The following is a 26,475-nucleotide window of genomic DNA, read 5'->3' on the forward strand; positions in this document are numbered from 1 at the left end:
ATTTTAGAGATAAACTTTTTTGTAAATGAATCATAATATTATAAAATTACTTTTAGTTTCTGCTTGATTGACAGTCTTCAGAACTAACTTATATGAACTGTTCTTTTGAGCAGAGGTATAAAATACTAAATCATTTAGGCATGCCCTAAACATTCCTGTGACTCTAACACTGAAGATGCATTTGTCGCAAAATTGCTTGTCAATCTACAAGCACTTTCTCATAAATCTATGGCTTAGTAGGTACTAAACTCTGACATTTCTGGTGGCAAACAGAGATCCTGAAAGCTTGACTATACCATCATAAGATTTGATTTGCACCCTATTTATGTGAAGGTTGAAGACTTTCAGCTATTGAGCACCTTGCCAGGAATGACTGAATTTGCTTTACCTAAGGCAGAGAGTTGAGACTGAGGCAGCGGAGGGAGGGAGAGCTGTGTGGGATTCTCCAAAGTCTAGAAAATGCTACTGTGTGCTTATCCATAAGTTGTTCATATGTAATGTACACAAAAAAGCTTTTTAAAAAAATTTATCTAGTTTAAAATACCTCGTTGCTTTTTGTTCACATTCAGCTTTACTTCATGATTTCCTTCTACTTATAAAGACTAATTTACAAACAGGATATTAGCAATGTGCAAAGTCTTCTTGGATATGGTGTGGCATACATTTGTTTATTATTGCAAAGATCTCCTTGTCAAAGTGACTTCTTAAATTATTAATAATAATTAAAATGATCAAAGAGAATGATCTGAGGACTTCAAATTAGCATTAAATTCTGTAAAAGATACTTGTAGATTTTTGGATAAAACAATTTTATTCTAGAAAACAGATTTACAGATTATCAGAATAAGTAATTGCAATATTTTTCAGAGGTCACAGTTAAATGAGGATTCCAAATCCTGGTTTAAAGTAATCAAGTGTATGTGTTACAGAGAACAGCTTAGTTTTATGAATTTAAGAAAAATCTCTCCTGATAATTCTACATTTGCTGTACCTCCTTTCTTTAGAGACAGTTGGGTGTAAAGGTGTCTGTAAAAGAGCAAATTTTGTTATCACTGAACATATAACTTAAAAATCTAGGAAGAACTCATGCTAAAAGTTTTAGCTTTTCAATGTTTTTTAAGAAGAGCTTCACTGAGAGCAATAGAGAAAGCTGATCACAATCAAATATACTTGCTTGCTCTCATATTTTCCCCTTGAGTTTTTCAAATTGTGTTTATTTATCTTATTCTGTTTGGCACTCTGGTTACGTTGAATGGGGTTTCTTACTTTTCTTGTTCCCTTTGCTTCCTTGCTGCCATTGAGAGAATCTGTGCTTTGTTTTAGCTTCTTTCTCAGATATTGTTCACAGAAAGGATTGCAATTGTATATTATCACAGCTTTTGAGAGCTCAATGAAACTTAGAGATAATCTAGTCCAACTTTCTCATTTTACAGATGAGGAAACTGAGACCCACACCAAAAGCTATCCCAGCTCACTCAAGGCCACCTGTGAGTTATTGAAAAGCCCAGAATTATGACCCAGGTCTCACGAATCTCATATCAATAAAATTTCTGTAAACAACAAAAAGTTCATGACTCCATCCTCCCATCCCTGATAGCTGTTAGTGCAGTATTTACTGTAAATATAAATGCAAACATAGCCATAAACTGAACACTAATAAAAAAGAGTAGAACACACTCACATATAAAACACATGTATAATCAAGATTTGTTCCATCAGAAAATGGAGAAATAATGATTTTTTATTGCTAATACAAGCAGTCCCCAAGTTACAAACATCCGACTTATGGACAACTTGTACTTAAGAATGGACTGCCATAAAGCCTATTATATTAAAAAATTGAGTTAAATATAATGGTTCGTAATAACAAAACAGGCTTCGGACTGGTTGGAAATGGTTCAGTAATTGCCAACATAAACAAGGGCAGCATATGCGTTGCATAGCAACCAAATCTCTTGCCCATCAGAGTTTGACCTGAGTAGGAAACAGCTATGCCCTGCTCAAAGATGGTGGCCAACCACGCTGCTTTGAATGTGTGTCACTCTCTGCAGTCCTGCCAATAATCCAGTCTCCCATATGGATCCCAGAAATTTCAGGAACCTGATACGGGATATTGGATTAGTGGCAGGGCTATGGAGAGTGACACATATCAGTCTGCTGCCATCTTTGAGTGGAGCACAGCTGTTTCCTGCTCGGGTCAAAATCCTATGTACAACAGATTTGGTTGCTATATAGCATGTATGCTGCCCTTGTTTACGTTGGCAGTTACTGAACTGTTTCCAACTGGTTTGCCCTGTAAGGAACACATGCAGTACTTTGTGATGTTCATGAAAACATTGTGCAGTTTGGAAGTGTTTCTTAAGTGTTTTATATACATAGAAAGGTAAAATATGTACCATATACTAAGATAAACATTTGACTGATGCTGAATAAGAACTGTATGTATCTGTTCCAACTTACCTACAAATTCAACTTAAAAACAGACTTTGGAACGGATGTCGTTTGTAACCCAGGTACTGCCTGCAATCGTAATGCCTGCTGCATTTATAGCTTAATGGATCTCTCTCTCTCTTTTTTTGGGGGGGTGGGAGTGGGGGGCCTTGCAACATGTGTTTTGTACCTAGGGTATAAGCCTGTATGTGCAGACTCGTAGGCTTCAAATTTTGGCTGTTTTCAAAACCACATGGCCAGAATTGGACCACTGTACTTGACTGGGAATTCCATCACAGAGGTGCCAATCAGGGTGCCGAATGTACCTTGTGTTCTGTTTTTGCCAGCATGGTGGTTGAGAGCCGGTATGTGGTATCTGTCTCCAGTTTATAGTCTAGTACAATAATGTCATTGCCCCATGTGGCAAATGGTGTAAGCTATTGTAAAACTGTTTGTCTGTGTGATTAAGACATTGCTGCAGTGTGCATCACCAGCCAATTACTTTTTTAATTTAATTATAGCAGAAAAAAGAGAATAGCATAATAGAAATTCTTGTCATAGGGAATATGTAAGATGTAAATTGAAGAGCCATGAAAATTTCATGCATTGGCAGCCTGATTTGTTTTTATTTTCAACTTGTTATAAAGACTGCGTTTATTCAATGCCATAAAATAAGACATAGCCACATTTAGTAATTACTTAGTTCTACATCAAAATAATTATATACAGTATGCACTTGTGGTCTTCTCTGCTATAGATGAATGTAAAAATAAACACTTCAGGGCCTGTATCAGTTTTTACTTTTAGACAGTGTAAATAAAGCTGAATCTTCAACTTTCAAATTAAAACTGATAACCTTGGGCATTCAAGCCTTTTATAAAAGAAGGGGGAAAACTTTAGCTTGCCTCAAAACAGGTTGTGTCTCTGGAATGCTTCTGGGACTAAAGAGATCAATTAAGTGCGTATAAACAAACAGTTGGAAAAAAGCTACTAAAACAACAGAGGAGAGAGCTCTCTATTGGGCTCCTGGGGCCTGGGGGAGTGAAGTTTCATTAACTGGATCTGAAGTCCTATGGCCTTCTATAAACAGGCATTAATTAAAGAATGTAAAAAATAAAGTTTCAGACCTTGCAATATGTTAATGATCATATGATTCAGGGCCCAGGAAGGAGAAGAGCAGCAGAGGTCATAAAATAAGCATGAAGCATTTAATATGAGTGCTTGGCAGGGATTTCTGCAAATTAGTTGGTTATTTGCTGGTCCAAAGCAAATTAAGGTGATTTTGCTTCACTTGCTAATTTTTTATGTGCATGCTTGGCAAAATGTTTTTCAGAAATGGATGAAGGTTATTGTTAATGGCATAATGAGAAATATTAACATATTTAAATAAATCTGAAAATTCTGACACATAACACAAGCACCGAGTTTTTATTTAACACAGACACTGAAATGCTGTTAAGTCCTGAAGATGATTTTAGATGAACCTATGCAAAATACTCCAGTTATAATGTTTAGCATCATGGATGCACCTTGAGAACTTCTTCATATATTTGCATGTTTTTGGAAAAAAAAGAAAACTATAGGCAATGGATGTATATATAGAAACTTTCAAAACACTGATTTAAAATCAACTTTCTTAGTTCATTTGCTGATGGTGTGGTCAAGAGCATGGACAAAAGCATACCCCAACAAGTAAGATACTAAATTTAAGGTGGATTATGGTTTTCAGAGAGGTGACATTTTTTAAACTGTATGTTTAATGACATACAGCCTGCTTTCTTTCTTTCTTTACTTCTCTATACCTATTTTTACTTTAATTTTGGCCAGACTAAATTACTTTGTGCTAATGTATTCTTATTTGGTCGCCCCTAAATAGTTACATTTTATCAGGTTGCTCAAAGTAGATTTACAAATTGGAGCAACTTCTCTGAAACACTATTTTGAAATTTCTGTGAAACTTTTCTGTCACTTTAATTACCATGAAGTTGCACAGAAGTACCTAATTTGGCAACAGAGACTTATATAGAAGGGAGGTACTGGAGTTGGATGCTACTATTGACATTGTTCTGTTACAGCAATTTTAGATGGACAAATTGCAGTTGAGAAAATTTCATGACTCGGTAAAATGAGCAATGATGACATCTGTGGATGCGGGTCTGTTCATATCTTTGCAGAGCCTTTAGGGAAATAAATATCTCGGAACATTCGGTGAAGTGAAGCTCACTCAATAAATCAACCTGACACAATAACACTTCTGGCACATGAGCCCTACTTCCCCTCAGCACCACCTACCCCTCTGTGTGTTCCTGTGCTACCAAATGGTGTCTCCCCATAGGCCTCTAAATCAAATCATAGCACACAAATACAGTGAGAATTTATTGGGAATTGGTTTTGTTCAGCAAAAACATTACTTATTAGATGAGCTGAAATGATAATAAATTTTGACCCTTTAAGGACTGAGCCAGTTCAGGCAATGTGCTGGTTGGTGGAAGGCATGTAGAATTATCCTAATTGTATCATGATACCATGAGGTGTTTTCAGTTTTACTAGGATTAAGTTTCTAATTTTCAGCTTCATGTTTTCTCTTCACAGGAAATTTATCACCCAAAAGTATCACTTTTTTTTTTTTTTTAAACACTTCAGAATGAAATTGGGACATTTGTCGGTGATATTTAAAGTAAAAGGCAAAAGCTAAAGTGTGTGTGTATGTGTGTGTATTAAAGCAGCTTTGGTAAATGTAAGTACAGAATAGCTCAATGATGACAATAGGCAACTAAAGATTTCTACCATAATTAGTAGAATGATTATATCTGAGGTAAGAAAGTGAGAAAGAAGATTATTAACATCCACAGTATTAGAACTAGTAATATATGTGAAAGGATTATACTAGTTAACATTTATTTGAGGTTTCTATGTTTGGGGAAAAAAAGAAATAGAACATTAGTTTTTCTAAGGGGAAAAATAATCATGGTTTATATTTTCATTATAAATTGTTTTTATTAGCAATAATGCTTGACAAAGAAAATTAATAGGAGAAACCTGTTACCTGTTCCTGAAAGTCCCTAGATTTCTTCTGAAAATAAAATATTTTTCCACAAGACAAAATTTATTGGGGAATTTTCTAATTGAATATGTTCACATGATCTATCCAGCTTATAAATTAGTACAATATATTACTTGTCCTCTATACAGTGTGTGTGATGTGTCTTTATGTGATTTTCTTCATGTGATTTAATTAATCCTTATAATTAGTTTGAAAATACAATATTTTCTGCACGTTTACCTGCTAAGTGAGTCACTCTTTCTGATAAATATGCCTTGAGAGATTTTGGAAATCTTTCTGGAGGGGATATTTGGAACCTTAAATCATTAAACTAAAACAAGTTATAGCATTTCCAGTGGGAATTACTGATACCGAAAATTTGGTAGCAGTTCAAAAGCTTATCATCATCCAAATTTGTAGAAGTAATAGTATAATGTATTGTGTGTTTTTTAAAGGAAATATAAAAGCAGATATGAGTTTTACAATAGCTGTAGTTGATTTTACCTGCTAATAGTCTTGACCTTTAAGGGATAATTCCATCACCTATTTTTATCCAGTAGTCCCTGGGTTTCATAAATCGTTAAGTGCTCGACCAGTAGCTGAAAGATTGGCAGTTCAAACCCACCCAGCGGCACCTCAGAAGACAGACCTGTAATCTGCTTCCAAAAGGTCACAGCCTTGAAAACCATATGGAGCAGTTCTACTCTGCACGCATGAGGTCACCATGAGTCAGAATAGACATGATGGCAATTGACAACTACATTTTTATGCAACTGAAAGAAAACTTGAGTAGGCACTCTTTACTTTTTAGTATATTCTGGTACAACAAGGACAAACTATATAATTCTGCCTCCTTTTTCATGAAGAACGTAACCATAACAAAGAACTGAGACAATTTTGAAGCCAGTTACAGAATTAGAAAGGTTGATGATTTCCTAAGACCATCTTGTACAACAATGCAAGACATTCCAGAAAGAGTTGCTTACTCCTTTCTTAAAACGCCTTAAAAACAAAAGTCTACTACCTTGCTTGGAATGTTCATGTTTCATGATATATTTCTTAAATATTTTCACAACATTTAGCCTAATTTATTCTTGCTGTAAGTTATTCATATTAATAATTATTAACAACAGTAAACCACGTAAGCACGTACTACAGGCCAGTTACTATTCTAGGCAATGTGTGTACCTTATTTTATTTGATCATTCTAACAGTCTTGGAGGACAGATGCGCAACCTGATATACAGTCTCCATATTAGAGCTACAAAATTAAAGTTCAAAGAGGTTAAACAGCTTGATCAAGGTTATATAAGTCATACAATGCATGAAACATATATTTGGCTGATTTCAAATTTTTGTTTTTTCTCAGTTTCACCTGATGTCCTAGAACATTTATTGCCTATGTCATGCATTATGTTAAGTGCCCATTGAGGTGAATAACATATTTTCTGCATTCCATTGGAAGATGCTGACTCCCATCAAATTATTTAGTGTAAAATATGAATGCTGTGAGATTATGGACAAAAGAGTTACCAGTTCTGCCTTGGAGAGATGGAAGGCCTTACTGAGGTGTTGGGAGTTCAGTTGAGCTATGATGTATAAGTAAAAGGCAAAGAAGAGCAAGGAGTCAAGAAAAATAAACATGGTGCAATGTAGGAATATCAAGAATTTCTGTCTCATTAAACTGCATAAGATTTAGAAAAAGCATTAAAAAAGTTGTTAATTAACTCCTAAATTTACAGCATTCTTTAAGTACTTGAGGCCCATTAGTGTCATGTCTTTAGCTTAAAACAATTCATTCCTTTATGTTCTGATCATGTTTCTTGGTAAGTGGAGTAGCCAAACTAGACAGGTGCCTCTAAATAAGAAATCGACTTTGCTGGGAATATTGATATTATCTCATTTCATACTATTTATATTACTCAGTAACATGAAAAAACAGGACATAATATTAATTAACTGGGAATTCAAGGAATGGCTTGTTAAATTCAGTGACGTTTCCTTTAACGATTTATACCTATAGTTAAAAATACCATATACTAAGCATATTATTGTTAGCAAAGTTCAAAATGTGGTTAGGATTACCTAGGAAAGAAGATAGTGTGCCCTACAACATGAAGTTCCCCTTTAACGGGCATTAATTTTGGGGGGCTTGTTTGTTTTGCTTTTACTAAAATTTTATTTTCAGTTAAAATTATGGGAAACTAACATTCTAAGATTTTGTACTTGAGTTTCAATTTAAGAAAGGAGTCCTGGTTGCACAGTGGTTAAGCACTCGGCTGCTAATGAAGAGGTTGGAGGTTCTACTCTGGTCCTGTAGGGTTGGTATGAGTTGGAATTGACTCAACAGCAATGGAATTTTGGTCAAGTCAAGATACAAAAAAATATAAGAAATTTTGCCTATGTTTACCTTTTAAAATGATTGTTCATTATGATTTTTAAGGGAGATTAGTAGGTAAGTAAACCTATGCAATGATTACAGAACATCTTGATATAGGGATACCATGTCAATTTGCTGTACTTGGTCAGTCCTGGCCCTTGCAAGGCCCTTTTTTTTTGTGTGTGGAATTGTTTACAACCATCCCCTTCTCCCTTTAGGAGAGTGGTACATGGATGGTGAATTTGGCGGTTTAGCCGAATCAGGGTAATTCAATCTCTGGTTGTGTGGATTATCTGTTCAGTCTGTTTTCTAACCCGTAAGGCGCACAGATGGAGAGTATGGGCTCGCACTACCTGGGCTTATATCCTGCCTCTGCCACTTATTAGCTCTGGGTTGTTGGGAAAGTCACTTACATTTTCTAAGCCTTAGTTTTTTAATCTGTGGGGAAAAAAAAGAAATGGTAACAATTGGATTTACAGATTATGGCAAGGGCTAAGTGAGTTATGGCATGCAAAGTACTTCACAAAATGTCTGGTCCATAAGGTCTCTCTCAAAAATATTAAAATTTATTATTAATGGAAATGAAAAGATTTTAAAACTAGAACGATGATCTAGTTTCCAACTCCAGCCCTCCTACTTATTAGCTCTGTGTACTTGATGTGACTTTGGTCAAGTTACTTAAACATTCTGAGCCTCAGTAAATGAAATAGTAGATGCTCAAATGGTTAAATTTCTTTTCCTCTTGTCTTTTAGTCAACAGTAAGGGATGATGAGGAGTCCCAAGGTGGTGTAAATGGTTAACACACTTGTCTGCTATCCAAAAGGTTGGCAGATCCAGTCCAACCAGAGGCACATCAGAAGAAAGGCCTGGTGATCTACTTCTGAAAAACCAGCTCATTGGAAACTCTATGGAGCACAGTTCTATTCTGACACACATGGGGTTGCCTTGAATCAGAATCGACTCAACGGTGACTGGATTGGACTAGACTGGAAGAGATGATCACCTTTGGAAGGAGGGAGCCTGAGATGGGAGGAATGGAAATTGAATTAAGAGTTTCTGTCTACTTTGAAGGCCTTTGAAGAGTCTTGTATCTCGTTATTTCTTGAGTCTTAAAGCCTTAGCTAAGCTGCTTTTGAATGAAAGTAAATAGAAGTTCTATTCTTCAATAAATACGTGTTTTTATGTTATTATTCTTAAAAAATTCAATTTAAAGATAATTGAGAATTTTAGACATTCACATAAAACTATTAACTAGTTTTACCCATTATCCTATTTCTGCTTTACCAACCATGTCACTATTTGTTGAACAAGTTTACCAGTGCTTTCTTATGATCCTCAGGTCTTTCAGTTAAACTTTAAAAAATGTGGTATTCTTAATATAATTGGTTTTTCCTTAATTGAGGGTGACTACTACAAAGGCCAAAAGGTTTTCCAAGAGTGAGCTCCTTAAGAATAACATTCTTAGGAATATAGTATCTTACAGTTTTCAGATTATTCTATTTTGTTCTAATTACCTTTTCCTCCCTTTCTGTTCTTCCCATTTCATGAAGAGTCAGGAAAAATTAATGCAAATTATCTTAGTTCTAGTTACCTGATATTAATAGTTCTTCTCTATTGACTGCGGCATGTCAACCCTGAGAGCAAAGAAATAAGTATTTCAAAAATGATACAGTGACTAGATGAAGTAGATTGATAGCCATCCACCACTAAAAGTATATGCCTTTTTATATGCAATAACATGCTTATATATTTCCATTTAATAGAGGGTCATATTGGCAATGAGATGACTGTGGGTTGAAAATATGTAAACATCTGGACCATGCTGAAAGTTTACCATCTCAATTTTAAAATTTTACAAAGGTGGTTCTACAGTATTCTTTGTTAGCCTGTGTTGTGTATAAATTTATTTTCAGAGTTTATTTTTTAATATCAAAACTAAAAGTATCCTGCTGTAATTAAAAACACTTTTTGGTTTTTCATCTTTGAGGAAAATAGGAAACCATTAGGCCCCATCTATACATTGCTGTACAGACTAAAAGGTAATCATCCCTCATTTTTTTTCCTATGCTGCCTGCATTCCAGGGGTGTATGTGTGTGTGTGTGTACTTTAAAAAACTTATGTTAAAAGCAATGTTTCTTTCAACTCCGTAATAATCTTTGTTCTGGTTTGAATTGTACTTAATTATTTCTGTCTACATCAAGCTTTGGAGATCAGAACTAAATGTAACTTATTTAGGCAATATTTACAGGGCATAGAATTTATAGTAAACTGTATTTTGCTGGGTTGTATACGGAATGTTAGGAGCTCTGGTGGTTCAGTGGTTAACAGCTACAGTTGCTAACCAGAAGGTCGGTAGTTTGAATCCACCAGCTCCTCCTTGGAAACGCTATGGAGCAGTTCTACTCTGTCCTATAATGTCACTATGAGTTGGCATCGAATCCATGGCAATGGATTTTTGGTTTTTATATGGAATGTTAAGTTTTATTGTGGTTCCAATACTATAATCTAGTAAGGAAGCAAAATCTACAGATAAGAAGCTTAGAAGCAAAATAATTCAAAGGAAAAAACACAAGAGGAACCACAATCGTGCTAAATGAGTGGTAGAGTTAAAATGTACCATTCATTCGAGGAGAGGGTGCAATTTCCATGGCCCAAAGTGTGTTTGAAGTGGGGATGCTTGATTTAGACTTTGACAATCCTGACCTTGACTTGATCGTTGAATTTGTGAAATGAGCAAACTCGATTAGAGGGATCTGCTTCTCTCCATAATTAAACAAGTCTTAGTTGGGCAATATTAGTTCTGATGAAACTTTATTACTCATCAAAAGATTATAAACCCATCTATATTTGAATTCCCTTGAAAGGTTATTATTTTTAAGAATAATTCCACACTGTTATTGTATAATAAATTATCAAGAAAATAATGGTTGAGCATTAGCCTCAAGAGGTAATATTCATTCATCTAGTGTAAACCATTATTAAGATGTCCAAAAGAGGAAATAGGTTGTATTAGGACAGCCACTTGCATATGGCAAGCTTTTACGTGTAAGCATGTAGACTCATTCTTGAAGAATAGTCTCGATCAAACTAAAAGATAATCATCAGAATATGACGGAGCTAATTTTGACCCATTATATATTAACATGCATATGTAGTATGTTGGGGAGTATCTGGATTTCATTGTCTTGTCAGGGTTTCAATCAGATATTTGGTCACTGGTTATTTCTAGGCAAAATAATGGGTCATTTGAAGACTCGATAATCTGAGTTTTGTTTGGCAGATTCTATGTTCGTATGTTGTTGTTACGGATCATTTAGCCTATTCTTCAATTACCAAGGGCTCTATGAAGTTTTTTGTAAATTTAGAGATAGTTACTTTGATCCAGCCATAGAATAAAAATGAGCGCACCTAACTAAATAGTCTTTCATCTTTCCTTCAAAGCTTAAGATAAAAATAATCATTCCAAAGCAATGCTTTTCTTTTTTTTTAGGTTTTGACTTCCCTGATCACCTAAAAGTTACTAACGATGTTAGTTTGACTTGGAAAGTCAATACCTGTAGAATTTCTCTTTTGTACTTCACTGCTAGCGAAAAGTTTGGCATTTCAAACCCACCCAGTGGTAATGGTTGTTGTTGGTTGCTGTTGAGTCCATTCTGACTCATGGAAAAGGTCTGGAGATCTGCTTCTGTTAAGATTACAGCCAAAAACCCAATGCAGCAGTTCTGCTTAGTAACACATGGGGTTCCCATGAGTCGGAATGGACTTAATGGCAATTTAACAACACCCACCCCCTGCCATCCAGTCGATTCTGACTCATAGTGACCCCACAGAGTTTCCAAAGCTGTAAATCCCTACGGAAACAGACTGCCACATCGTTATTGGTGGGTAGCCGTTGGTGAATTCCAACTGCCTACCTTTTGGTTAGCAGTCGAGCACTTTAACCACTGTGCCACCACAGCTCCAATTAACAAGAGAGATTAAATTGAATGAAATGCATGTTTTTCAGTGAAACTTAGATAGCTTTCATTATAGTCTTTTTATTCTCACAGTATTTACACTAATCTTTTTGCTTGTAGCTTCACAAACTGGATCATTAAAAAGAAAAAAAGATCTTTCTTAAATGTCGTTGTTATTGTTAGGTCCCGTTGAGTCAGTTCCGACTCATAGCGACCCTGTGTGCAAAGGAACGAAACACTGCTCGGTCCTACACCATCCTCACAGCCACTGTTATCCTTGAGCCCGTTATTGCAGCCACTGTGTCAATCCTTCTTAATCACCAAATACTTATTAAACCCCCACATACATGCATTACACCAAGCGGCAAATAGTCAGACTGTAAATCAAGTCATCAGAAGAGTTATGTTGACTCCTCCTCCTTCTTTAAGCTTCAGAATTGTAATTCTTGGCCCACGTGATGCGTTTTAGAACTGGTCCCATTGGTTTCAGCAAAACTTCTAGAGATGCTTCAGTCAAAACTCTCTCGCATTAAGTAAATCCATGCGCTGAAATCACTAAAAGGTATATATATATGTATATAGGCTCCACTAGAGCATTCATTTGTTTTTCTTTTGCACTGAAAGAAAAAAAAAAGGTCTGTTTCAAATCCTATTTGCCTCTTATCTCTGTTTGTTCAGTTGTTTTTAATATCACATACTGAAAGAATTTCAATAGCAGTTTCACCATGAAGTCATTTGTTATCCTTCAGCGGGCTTTTGCCTACTGAATTGTAAAGCAGTTCTGACTATTTGCATCCTCCAGATGGAGCGGCATATAAACACTCCCAGATATTTCTGGTATGAAAAAATATCTTATTTGTCCTTCTGTGAATAAATAAGAGAATGTCAAATTTTATAGACTAATAAATTTGTATGCCGCCACTGACATTGAATCTCTCATGGCCTGCGATGTCACAGACCCTGAGAAACACAATTTTGGGGGGGTTTCAAATGCATACTAAGTCAAATAGAAGCTCAGTAAAAAGCCAGAATTTGATTGCATTCTTTATGTCTGCCCAATATTCTAATTCGTTTGCAATTTACCATGGGGGAAATGCAATTTACATGTTCCCCAGGCTTATTGCCCAGCAATCAGTCACATATACAAATTTCTATATGTCTGAGAAAACGCTGCTAATGGGTTAAAAATGCATTTAGTTTGCAATAGCTACTTCTCCACCCCTCCAAAAGATTTAATGTCAATTTTTATAATGCACTGTTTTGGAGTCATGGAAACAGGTGATAGGAAAAGGCAATCTAAATTTTTACATACAAAACTTTTGATGTATGTGTATATGTTGACTTATATACACACGTGATAGACTCAGAAATAGTATGCTACATGGGATAAATAGAATTGCAACAGTTCAAGCAAAACTTTATGCACTTTGCCAACTTAGGTCTAAATTTTTTTCTTATGTCTAAATTGATTTGCATAATGTAGTTAGTGTTTAATCTTCATATTCACTTAAATAATGAACTCCTGCAATATCAGCTGTGATTGACAGTTTAATACTGCTTTTGCATTTGCCAGTTTTCATATTACACTTTTTAGTTTCTTCCTAAATTAAATGTACTGTGCTCAAAACAGAGTAAAATAATATATTTTACAAAGTAAGTAAGATTGAATAATTTTGGAGTTAAATATGTATATGAAGCACTGAGAACTGAACTTTTCTTACTTTGTCCATGTGACAAATAGCTTTCTTGTGAAGTGAGTGTGGGCTGATTGTTTTCCACTTTGGATTTTTGAAGAAAGAATTTTAGTAAGTAACACATAATATTTCTTTTCTTTTGTTGGTGCAATTAAAACAGAACTTAGCATCATATTTGTCAACATTGATTTGATTTCTGGAGAATAAATTTCCCTAAATTAGTTTTAGCTTAATAATGCTTCAGTGTGGATGCTTATAAGGGTTTTGCAACACAAGTTCTATTTAAGTTATTGCAAAGGCATGTCTTTATGCATTTTCTTCCATTGTGACGTGAAAAAAATGGAGTAGAACTTTGGTTCACTTTTCTTGTTATTGTGTATTAGCCAAACATGTCTGTCCAAATACCTTTGGCTTCTTGGTGAGTAGTCTTTCTAAAATTAAAAGTATCTGAGTATGTTTTATCTTTTATGAATATATGTAGAGGTAACAGGTTTGCCTGTTTGTGTATATAAGTGTGGCGGGTGGGCTGTGAAATGTACTATGGCAGAAAGGACAGATATTTTTCTTCACATATTAGATTTTTAAATTTGGAAGTAAGACTGCTCATAAATATTAAGTTTATGTAATCACTTTGATACAAAATTCTTTGATTCAAGTTAAATGTGTGTGTGAAAATATACCAAAAACCAAACGCATTGCTGTCAAGTCAATTCCGACTCATAGTGACCCTGTAGGACAAAGTAGAACTGCCACATAGGGTTTCCAAGGAGCAGCTGGTGGATTCAACTGCCGACCCCTTGGTTAGCAGCTAAGCTCTTAACCATTGCTCCACCTGGGCTGCACGTGAATGTATATGTATGTATTTATATAACCTCCCTACCTTCCGCACACACACACAACACAAGCATGATGCCACAGGTGTGGCCCAGCAGCTGCTTATCGAAGGAGACAGGTAGACTAACAATCTATGCAGACTAACATAATACGTGAATTTAAACGAATATTCTGGAAGGGAAAAAAACAGGAGGAACTAGATCTCTAGCCCAACCTTCTCGTTTCATAGATTGATCAGCAAATGGACTCCCAGAAAAGTTAAAATGGTAACACATGAACCAGATCTTGCATGTATATGGATTCTAAGTCCTGTAATCTTTTCTCCATACCACACTGCCTCTTTGAGTCTGGCATTTATTGTAGCAGTGAATTGTTTTGGAACATTTCTGTGGCCTACCGTTCAACTTTCTGCCAAAGCAGAAGAGTAGTTGCTATATACTAGTTGAACTAAAAAAAAAACCAAACCCATTGCCTTCAAGTCGATTCTGACTCCTAGCGACCCTATAGAACAGAGTAGAACTGCCCTGTAGGGTTTCCAAGGAGCAGCTGGTGGATTCGAACCACTGACTTTTTGGTTAGCAGCCTATCTCTTAACTGCTGCACCACCAGGGCTCCGAGTGCCACTAAATTCTGGACACCATTGGGTCACTATATTTCAAAAAATAGTTCAAAAACTTCGTTTGAAGCTCCTTTCAATGATTAAGTCTCCCAAAAATATATCTTTTGTTTATTGACATGAGCCTCCCAGACTTCCTCTCTTTTTGTTCAACTGTAGTAAATTTGGCATTAAAAGATGATATTCAATCCTTGCTTCCTTTATAGAGTTGCACCGAAGTCAATGAGAATTTTATGCAAAAGTAAAGGATAAACTACGGCCCTGAAGTAGTCATTTAGGATAGTAGAACAGACCCACAAGACTAAATTCAGTGCCTAGTAAGGGGATCATGCTAAATTTAACATTGCAGAAGAGTTTCCAGCTGTTGGCTTGATATGAAGGAGGAGAGCTGCTTTTATGACTGATTACTGTCCTCAGGAGGAAGAGGGAAGTGGAGCGATGCTACATTTCTTCGATCCCTAAGGTGCAGTGCATATTCTGTGGCACTGATTTGAGAAGGCTCATAACTTTAATGATTCCCTGTGTCAATTGTCATGACTCTAGGCTTTGAAAATCCTAACACCTAGGAAGGGAGGAACAGGAATGTGTGTAACTAAAAATGCAGAAAAAAATATAATAAAGTCCAAGTAGCTTTTTGATTTTTTAAATTTTACACTAATGATAAGTCACTTGTGGTTCGTCACTCTAGCTTAAGTAACACGACTAGACTTTATTCGCCAGCTGTACTTAAAGATCGTGGTTTTATGTTTTTAAAAATGTCATCTATTCCTTCAATCTCTTGTAAGTCCCCTGTAATCTCTTTTTAATGTAAGCACACTGGAGTTTTCCCTTTTGTTTGCTGCCCTTGCATTATTTACTTTGATCTGCTGTGAGAAAATCTGAAAGTGTGTTGTCCTAAATGCTAGCATCTCACCAACATGATTTGAGGCCTTGTACTTCGCATTGAAGAAAAAGGCTCTTGTGTGAAGACGCAGGTTTTGTTTAGTTCTCTCTCCCTGGTGGGAGCCTTAATTGCATTTTCTCTGTCTCACAGTGGCTGGCTAAGGAGTGCCTGCCTTCCCTGCTGATGCTGAAGTTTTCAAGCTCTATTACTCTGTGACGGAGAAAATTCCTTGGTCCAGGAAGAAAAGGGTCAGGTTAAAAAAAAAAATTGTTTAAATAAGTGTTGTCAGTTTAGCAATGCACAATAAACCAAAAGAAGAAGAAACAATAGAAAAGCTTAATGTTTTTTTTCCTCCTGAGATTCTTGCAGAAGTTTTATGTGACCCAGTTTGTAAAAGATGAGATTATAAATATCACGAAGAGGCTCGTCCTCAAGGGAAAGAGGTTGGACTTAATAATAGCCAGTAAACAAAACAATTTCGTGTCCTTTTGTAGTCATTTTGACATGACTAAAATATATATATTCAGAAGGCTATTTTTGGAGTTAATGTTACATGTTGACATAGATGCCAGTTTTGGAGTAGTCGTAAAGATATACTTTTATTAACCTTTTTACTTTTCATTACAACTTTTATGAACATAGCAGCAATATGCTTGAATCATTAGATCTAGAAATGAATACTTTACTTTTCTTCTCATCTGACAAAACATGCTTCACCTTAACTGGCTTTGAAGCTGTAGCTGCCATTTCAACTTCCACTTACCATATTTGTCATCCTGAAAGGAAGTAATGCAATAATGGCATCTACTTAATATTTTCTATTTCAAAGTATCGTAAGTATGGAAACTACATTGATCTATATTCACAAATGTTTGTTTATTGTTTGAGGCTTAAATGTTTTTACGCAGCTATATAAAAACTTTTTTTTAGCCTCTGTCTTCTTATTCCACCGAAAACGGATGACTCAGGCATGGGTTTTATTTTGCAAGGCCTTATTTTATTACTGTTGTTCACTCTGAATCTTGATATGTTAGGCTTCTCCCTCCTTCTGAACTTTGCCATTTTTAAGCTGTGCTCCTCCCCTCCCTCCCCTCCCCATATTCATTCTTGTCCTGTTCCAAGCCCTTATCCATTAATACCTGCCCCTCATGGTATGCCCTGATCTCTGGTACTTGTCTGTTAGTGAGTTGAGAGAGGAGATCATGCTTGTCCATGGATACCAATGGTGTTTTGTGATTGGTAGTTGGATAGACAGTCGAACAAATTACCACCACCACTCACTGTTGTGTTGATTCTGCCTCATGGTGACCCCATGTGTGTCAGAGTAGGACTGTGTTCTATAGGGTTTTCAATGGCTGATTTTTTGAAAGTACACTACCAGGCCTTACTTCCAAGGTGCCTCTGGGCAGACTCAAACTGCCAGCCTTTCGGTTAGCAGCTGCGTGTGTTAACCTTTTGCATCACCCAGAGTCTCCAGTGGAAAAATAGGTGATTGGAAATAGCATGGGGTTGGTTTGCTGGAAAGAGCAGAGTCCAAAAAAAGATCTTAGGAGGATGAGTATATGGAGAGAAGAAAGATGCTAGGCCAAAACAGTAAAGATACCTTTCTAAGGGTTGGGATTACAGATTTTAGCCCTGACCATACCATCCCATTGGCAATCACTGGGCCTTTCAGGCTTTGTGCAATGAGCTGAGCCCAGTCAACAGAGTCTTTTCAGTTATATTGAAAAGCGGTGACCCAACACGTGAAGTTAAAACATCTCCTTGATACAAGAGCGCGCACAGCTTTAAAAACACATTAACATCATAAGACAGATATGATTGTCATTAAAAACAGCACTGGGAAGCCTATGTCTTGCTTTATTATCTTCTAACTGGTTAGCGATGTAGACAGAGCCTTCTAAAAACCAGTTGGAATGTATCACATACATTTGGACACAGCATAATTTCTTGGCTACTTGTAGGATGTTGATTTCTAAATGTTCACAAGCAATCACATTTGGATGCTAACAGGATTTTTTTCACTGAATTATTAGACCTCTTTCCATCATTTTATTCTTGAAAATGAGCAAAAAAATAAAATTGAAGCAAATGGCAAAGATATAACAGGATTTCTTTATAATTATGAGGACTGTATATTTTTAAATCTGTGAATTCAAGGGCTAATTGAGCCCTTATTAATTTTGTGATTCAGGATACCCTTGTATTTTAGAACTGTCAGAGCTTGAAAATAAAAAAGAAATTGCAATTTTAGAAAGTTCAGAGGACTCTGTGGGTGTATTTTATTTCCCTTGGATCCCATTATATGTTATAAATAATCCTTAGTTTCTCCTTTTTTATTTATCATTACTCCATACTTATCTTAACAGGAGGAAAACTTGTCAATTAGGATCTATACATTGCTGAAGTTTTAGAAAAGACCTGGATAATTCATCAAGTGGCTACTCTATTTATTAGAGTATTTTATTATAAAAATTCTTTACAATGAAGGCTAAGGAACCTGATTATCTTTTTTAAATGGGTCAAGAAATGGATCAGAAAATCTTCAGGGAATTTATCTCTGTTTCTAGTACTTCATAATGACAAAACTTTCCTTGGCTAATGAGCATGTTTAGATGAATTCTAATATAGAGAGAAAACAGCGGAATAGAATTGGCCATTGGACAACTAAGAGAGTTGATACAGCTGTAAGGATTAAATTCACAATATTGGAAATAGCGTGAGTGGAGTAAAAGTGATAGATAGTCTCTAGTTTGTTAAGCCAAATACACACTATTTTCTTATTGAATGGGTGTAAATCACATGAATTTTGACCATTATTTGGATGAATTCAGACTTAAAATAATGAAGCTTCCTACAACACTGGAAGGTCTTGAGCTTGTTTATATATGTACCAATTTTGTCTCTCTTTTCTGTAATTCCGTATTTCTGTAGAGAATTTTAAAACTCCATTTTAAGTACTAGATTTGTTCTAGTACTATATTTAATCATTTGCTTATTTTCTATATGTTCAATTATTGAAACACTATTTATTGAGTGCTTATTACATAACAGAGGAGCCCTGGTGGCTCAGTGGTTAAAGCGCTTGGCTGCTAACTGAAAGGTTGGTGGTTTGAACCCACCAGTTGCTCCGCGGGAGAAAGATGTAGCAGTTTGCTTCCGTAAAGATTACAGCCTTGGAAATCCTATGGTATAGTTCTACTCTGTCCTGTAGGGTTGCTATGAGTCAGAATCAACTTGATGGCAGTGGGGTTTTTTTTGGATTATGTGACAGACACTGTCTTGCCTACTAATTGAGCTTCCAGTAGTTAAGAAAATGCCTTGAACTGAAGAGACTGGAAATCAGTGAAAATATTTTTTATGTGTAATAAATTATTTATTCAGGTCCTTGAAATCACCATTACAAATCCAAACATGTGCTAGGGTATATGTCACCCTCAAAAAAAAATCAAATTTACTAACCTGTCTCTATTGCATATGAAGATGGCAGCCTTTTGGTGGTCCTTAAGAAGTTTTTACTCCATACTACTACTTCTGAAAATTATGGGTTTTATTATTTTACCTTGAGAAATCTATACTCTGTCTTCCAGGGTAAGCGCTAGGCTTATGTTAGTGAGAAAATATATTAGAATTAATCTCATCCTATTTCTATTTTTACACCTTTGTAAAGGGGGAAAAAAAATCATCCTTAAATATAACCTAAATTACATTTGGTGACTTTTCTTTATAGTTCCTTCCCCTTAATTCTTTAAATGCCAGCTCCAGTGACACTTTCTCTGTGAAACTTTCCTGAGAAAAGAGTTAAGAGTTAAGAGCAAGAGTTACGTATATGATAGCAAGGTATTTAGATTTCAATTACCCCCATTATCACTCTCCCTTATAATCTATTCTTACCATTCATTTTTTCTGTATCCTTTCTACTAAAGGTTCCACTCTTGGAGGGGAGGTACTCTCTATTATCATCTCTGCAGTCTGGTCACTTAGCACAATATCTGAGACATAACAGATGCTCAGCAGGTATTTCTTGAATTTATTCAATCCTCCCGTAATTAATGTTTAAATTCTCTTATCTTACATTTTTAGAAACCTCTGCCTGTCCTTTGATAGGAAAACACAGGCAAAGGTCTTGAGCTTCTTTATATATGTACCGATTTTGTCTCTTTTTTCTATAATTCCATATTTCTGCAGAGAATTTTAGAACCCCATTTTTAAGACTTAAGTTGAAAGTTTAGGTTCAGAATGAGAATGGAAATTGGTAGAGATTAAGTAGCTTCTATTCTCTTTTTACTTCTTGCTTTCTATTTTTTCATGAAGTCATCACTAAGGATCAAATTTAAGTATCCTTATGTTTGATATTAGATCCCTGAATCACACGTTTACTAATCTTTTTGGTGTACTTTCATGACTTCTGTCTGTGTCTGTGTCTGTGTGTGTGTGTGTGTGTGTGTGTGTGTGTGTGTGTGCGCGCGCGCGCGCGCGCGCACACTGGCCACTCGCTGATATTCTGAAGCACTGTCTTTACTGTGGATCCCAGTCTCTTATTATTGATCCTTCTCCTGATAATGGCTTCAAGGAATTTGAAGACTACTTTTTGAGGGTTAGGGAAAATCATCTTATTCGGAAGGAATTAGAGAAAATAACTTATACTTTTGTTAGCAGTTTTATTTTTCTTTTTCTTGAATTAACAGTCTGCAATAGCATGATCAGATAATACATATTTTTCCACCATCTAAGTTGCAAATAAGGAGCGCTGGTGGCACAGTGGTTAAGTGCTCGGCTGCTAACCAAAAGGTTGGCGGTTCGAACCCACCAGTTGCTCCACAGGAGAAAGATGTGGCAGTCTGCTTCCATAAACATTTACAGCCTTGGATACCCTATGGGGCAGTTCTACTCTGCCCTAGAAGGTCGCTATGAGTAAGAATTGACTCGACAGTAATGGGTTTTTATGAAATTTCAAGTATACTATAATAAACAGCATAAATAAATATCTTGTTCTTTGATTTCTCAAATTGTTAGGTGTGAGAGCAAAGCCAAGAGTTAACACAGTTTGGTTTAGTGCCTGGTTTATCACCGGATTATGTACTATGGGAAAAAGGTGATGGACACAGATGACTAAGACAGTCCCCGGCTCAATGATTCTCATGGAAGATTTAAAAATATACTGATAACCTTAATACAAGACAATATTTGTTGCAAGTTTTACATCAAGTCTCAAATATCTGTCATTAGAGACTGAGATATTAAGAAGATAAGGAAGGCTTTTCTAATGAAATGATGTTTAAGATGGATTTTGAGCAAATAGGAAAGGCATGAGAGGAGAGTGTATTCATTTTGTCAAAAATCTAACACGTTGTAGGGTGATGTGATACGTTAAGATGTGGGGGACAAATTTTATGGAGCAATGAACATCTGGTTGAGAAATTGACACTGTGGTAAACAATGTGGAGCCATTAAAGCTTTCTGAGGCGTGGCATGATTCTATCCAATATGTGGTTTGTTTTTTTTTAAACATATACAGATTTTCATAGCCTTTTGTGCGGTCTGTGTCAAAAAAAAAAATCAAAAGCTATGTTAAACTACGTTTGCCAATTTTGTATCTTATAGACAAATTTTGTTCAGACCAGAAAGATTTTTCAACCATCTGAGGTAAGTAGCAAATTTAAAATGGTGATTTAAATTTAAAAACTCAAGATTATTATATCTTCTAAAAACTCTAAATTCTGGTCTCATATCAGCATGACAATTTTCTAGAGTACTGGTTGCCTTCTTTCCATGGGACCTCTGTGCATGATTCACCCCACCCCCTGCAAGATCTGTTTGTTTCCTGCCTGATTCTGGACACATTAGAGTTTCTGACCTTTGTTTTAAACTAATAATCAGAAAAGAAGACATAGCCAGAGTTTCAAACTTACATACCATCATTCTGGAAAACAGTAGTGAAGATAAAGCTCTAGAAGTATATTCATTGGCTATATAGAACATAATTTCATTATTTTTTTCTCAATCATCTTATTTTATTTCTTGCATTATTAATAATCATACCATCAAACTGGAGATTAGTCTAAAGTGATTATTCTTACTAATATTTTTAAAATGTATTTTACTATTCAAGGAGTGGTCAAAAAGCAAGACAAAAAAGGAGAATAGAAAATGAATTCAAAAAAGGAGAAAAGAAAAGAAATAGTAGAAATGTTTTTTACTTTATAGATGGAAGAGTAGGAGTACAAGGGGAAGGGAGAAACAATATTTTTTCTTAAGAGAGAGATATGAATTTTAACGTCAATAATTATAGTAGCTCTGCTTGTGAATTTTCAGTATTATGTGGTTGTTCTCTATTTTATATCTTAATATTTTTAATACCCTTCATATTTTATGTAGGTATGTTTTACACCAGTGATAAAATATTTTCTCTAAAGTATTGGAAACACTGGTGGCGTAGTGGTTAAGAGCTAAGTCTGCTAACCAAAAGGTCGACAGTTTGAATACACCAGTCACTCCTTGGAAACCGTATGGGAAAGTTCTACTCTATCCTATACGGTCGCTATGAGTGGGAATCGACTAGACGGCAGTGGCTTAAGTAAGTGCTTTAGAATCATCTGAAATAAAAATGATATAAAGGTAAAAGCTTTCAGTCAGTTGTTATATCTTTGATTCATTATATATGTAACAGTGCTGATGTCATATAGACTAATTAGTACATCATAGAGAAGAAACTCTACCCGTAGCCTCATTGAAACTCTCTCAATTACCTTAACTTGCCAACGTCTTTTTAACTTTTAGATATTTGCATATGTTGTTGCTTTGATCTGGAAGTCTCCTCCTTCTTCCCCTTGCTAGGCTAATCCTCACTCAGGCCACAGTTAGCTATTAAGATCTCCATGCATATTTTCTTGATCCCCTCACCCAAGACTGGATTAGGAACAAGATATGTGATATTTTTTGGTTTGTGGAGACTTCTAACACATACCATCCCATATGATCTTCATTACCTTCATTCATGGAAACCCTAATAGTATAGTGGTTAAGAGTTTGACTGCTAACCAGAAGGTCAGCAGTCCGAATCCACCACGCACTCCTTGGAAACCCTATGGGGCAGTTCTACTCTGTCTTATAGGGTCAGTATGAGTCGGATTCGACTCCACGGCAACGGGTTTGTTTTTTTTTTTACCTTCATTCATTAACCTTATGAGTCACCCGCAATATGCCAGGCACTGAAACAGAAGAGTGGCTTCCAGAATTCTTGTTCTCAGGAAGCTCATCACTCAGAGGGGTGAGAGGTTAGTCTGTATAACTCAATGTGATGAGTACAAAAACTGAGGTTTGCACAAATAGAAACAGAATAAATATGTGGGTGTAGTTGGGCAGTGGTGGCCAGGAATGGTGAGGAGAGAAACAGGGAAATGAGTTTGCTGAGTGTTGAAGGCCGCAGGGAGTTTTCCAGGGAAAGAAGGGAATGGAGGAGATTTGGAGGGGAAACAAGTAACTCCGTGACTCCGTGAAACAAAATGTTTTTTGTTTGCTTTGTTTTTTTTATTAATTGAGATCCTGCTACAGTTTAGGTTAAACGTACAGCAATCTGTAAGGATTATTTCATTTACTTTACAAAATGACTCAGTAAGATTGGTACTTTTACCAGGCAAAAGTTCTAAGGCACAGAAAAGTTAACATGCCTTACCCAAGGTATTCTTAGCTTTGTCATTTTCTGCAATCTGTTCTCTAAATTATGATGTTACAGTATTACAATTGTCCTTTTCAAATATCTGGGTGACTGTAGGGTTGCTATGAGTCGGAATCGACTTGACGGCAACTTCTTTTTTTGTTGTTGTTGTTTTTGGTGGAGTGATGTCAAGTTTTCTTCTAAAATTCAAAAACAGAACTATCAAAAAATTGTCCTTTTTTCCTTGCTTGTTTTATATATTTGTTAGGTATTTAGTGCTTGTTTTGCATGTTAAATTTTTATATTTTCAGTATATCCATAGCTTAAGAAAGCCTGACTTAGATGGGACGAAAGAAGAAAAAGTATCAAAGCTGAATTTTATGAAATGGCACGCAAATATTGCTGAAAGATGAGAAAAACTCCCTTACCTGAATCTGTTTATTTGAAGTACTAAAATCAAAATATCATAAAAGTCCCACTTTCTAGTATCTACTTTAACACAACCTTCCCTTTGTAATAATCTGATAAACAAATGACATGTTAGACTAGTGTTCTTCCTATTATAACAATTTAGTAGGGTATAATGGAGCAAATTTATTCTGTTTCCGAGTTGTATTTTTTGGAAATGTTCTTAAACCAGACCTGATAAATACATACAACTTCAGGGGGGCTCTTACAATGCATCTTAAGAAATATGCTTTAGAGATATGATTTCAACATAAATCAGTAGAGAAAAATTTGCAGTTTACATTTCTTTTATTATAAAAGAAAGCAATAGTTACGTCTTTTGAAAGTTAGCATTTTTAACAAAATTGTCAACTCAAATTTTTCTTAAAATTGGAGGCATTTGGTCAACATTATAAAGCTATAATCCGTGAAAAGTTAATTAAAGAACTATTGAATGCTCCCATTGGTGACTGAGGGGAAATTTGAAAACATAAATCACGGAATCTGTTCATTTAGCTTTTGCTCTATGGTCAAAGGAAAAGATCTGTTAAAGAATATATATTTAAAAATTAATTGCTTTTCGAGTTATGTAAACATCAAAGTATCACAAAAAACTAGAAAGAAAGTGAATTCATTGTCAGAATTCTGGCTTCTAATACTGACTGGTCAAGACTCAATGAGTCATCTAACCCACTGGAATACAGTGTCTTCATCTGTAACTTAAATGATTTACTTGTTGATTTATAAGATCCAGTTCAGTTCTAATAGTTTTATTTTATAATTAATTTAATAATCCATATATAATGAATGCAGTGGTAGAGAAGGGTGAGAATATTGTACGCAAATATTTAAAAATGTAAATGACTGGCTAGTTAAAATTTTAAATGACTGGCTGAGGTCAGCTGCCACTCTTCCATAGGCTGTCTATAAGTTTCAGTGAGTTTTTACTTCTAAAATGGTGGGCATATATAGATGCAATCATTCTGTCAGTATAATTACATACAGATTCATATATATTGTTAAAAGTGGGGTAGGATATGATTGAGAACACTTCTTTTCTTATTCATGCATGATTTCCTAGAAGAGGGGTAATGATACCAAGTTTGATAAGCACCTACAATCTACCATGACATTTTTGAAAATTTTGTCCATGTAAACTTTATAATAGCCCTGTGATGCAGATATCATTATTCCTATTTCACTATTGAGGAAACTGAGACTCATTGTTCAAGTTACAAAACAGCTTGGTGGAGAAAGGCTGCAAGCCATGATTGACTCTGAAGTTCTTTTTCTCTTCACTACACTGTGCTGTCTCCCAGCAGAAGTGTAGGTGATCCCTGAGCCCCTTTTTGCTATTTGAAGAAATGTCCCTGTCCATGAAAATCACGACATGGTGTTGGTTGTAAACAGAGTGGGTAAAACAGTTAAGTACGTTGGATAAAAGGAATTATGGGGAGCCGAGAGACTAGATAGGATAATTTTGGTTGATAATTAAGATAGGAAACTAATGGGTAGACCTGTACAGGATGCTTATCTGATGTTTAGGAGTCCCTGGGTGGTGGAGTCGGTTAAGCACTTGACTACTCTCTGAAAGGTTGATGATTCGAACCCACCCAGAGGCCTGGCATTTTGCTTCTGAAAGTTCACTGCCTTGAAAGCCCTACAGAGCAGTTCCACTCTGCACACATGGGGTCCCCACGAGTCAAGATTGACTCAACAGCGACCAACAACAACAGCTAATTGAAAGTTTGGCAGTTCAAGACCATCCAGAGGCTCCTCGGTAGAAAAGCCTGGCGATAGGTTTCTGAAAAGTCACAGGCCTGACAGCCCTGTGCAGCAGTTCTGCTCTGCACACGTGGAGTCACCATTAGCTGGAATTGACGCAACAGCAACTGGTTTGGGTTTTAGTTTTATCAGATGTTTGCATCATAGAATGAGAGGCTTCTGAGACTTCTAAGACAGTGTGGCAGTTGAGGGTGATGAAGGAAGAACAGGTTGTACAGATCAAGTCAGATGAGATGCCATTTAGTAGATATGAAAGATAAGGATTAAAGAATTTGTCAAGGATTTGGCAAAGTAAAAGCAGCAGCTGGGCTAATTTGGGGGTAGACGAGATGCTGTCCTTGGGTGATGCAAAAGGTTAATGCACTCAGCTGCTAACCAAAACGTTGTAGGTTCAAGTCTACCCAGAGGCACCTAGAAAGAAAGGCCTGGCAGTCTGCTTCTGAAAAATCAGCCATTGACGATCCTATGGAGCACAATTGCATTCTGACACAGATGGGAATACCATGAGTTGGAATCAACTTGATGGCAACTGGAACTGGTAAATGAGATGCCAGTTTTTTGATCTGGATAGGTAGGATTTAATTTTTTTAAAAATTTTCATTAACTAATGAAATGAAATAATATGTAAGAAAGTGCTCACAAAAAGTTAAAAGGCAGATAGGGATCGTTTCACATAATCTTATGAATGATAATTTTTTAATGGAGGCAAATGATCTGGAGGCTCTAGAAATTCAAAGACTGATAGTTC

At 35.9% G+C, this 26,475-nt stretch overlaps 1 protein-coding gene and 1 long non-coding RNA gene across 3 annotated transcripts in view; both read left to right on the forward strand.

The window, feature by feature from the left end:
• The window catches only part of DACH1 (dachshund family transcription factor 1), a 472,093-nt gene that overhangs the window by 69,168 nt on the left and 376,450 nt on the right, over window positions 1–26,475 (forward strand). The window lies entirely within an intron of this gene.
• Window positions 14,851–25,598, forward strand: LOC111819612 (uncharacterized). 2 transcript variants are annotated; one of them, XR_002823194.1, is made up of 4 exons: window positions 14,851–16,091; window positions 19,765–19,855; window positions 21,443–21,484; window positions 22,217–25,598. It is a non-coding gene; the product is annotated as an uncharacterized LOC111819612 (long non-coding RNA). The 2 variants fall into 2 exon arrangements; XR_002823193.1 differs by lacking the exon at window positions 14,851–16,091 and having other exon boundaries at window positions 19,014–19,855.

The sequence above is a fragment of the Trichechus manatus genome, unplaced genomic scaffold (assembly GCF_000243295.1).
Source record: "Trichechus manatus latirostris isolate Lorelei unplaced genomic scaffold, TriManLat1.0 scaffold00013, whole genome shotgun sequence".
Taxonomy (NCBI): domain Eukaryota; kingdom Metazoa; phylum Chordata; class Mammalia; order Sirenia; family Trichechidae; genus Trichechus; species Trichechus manatus.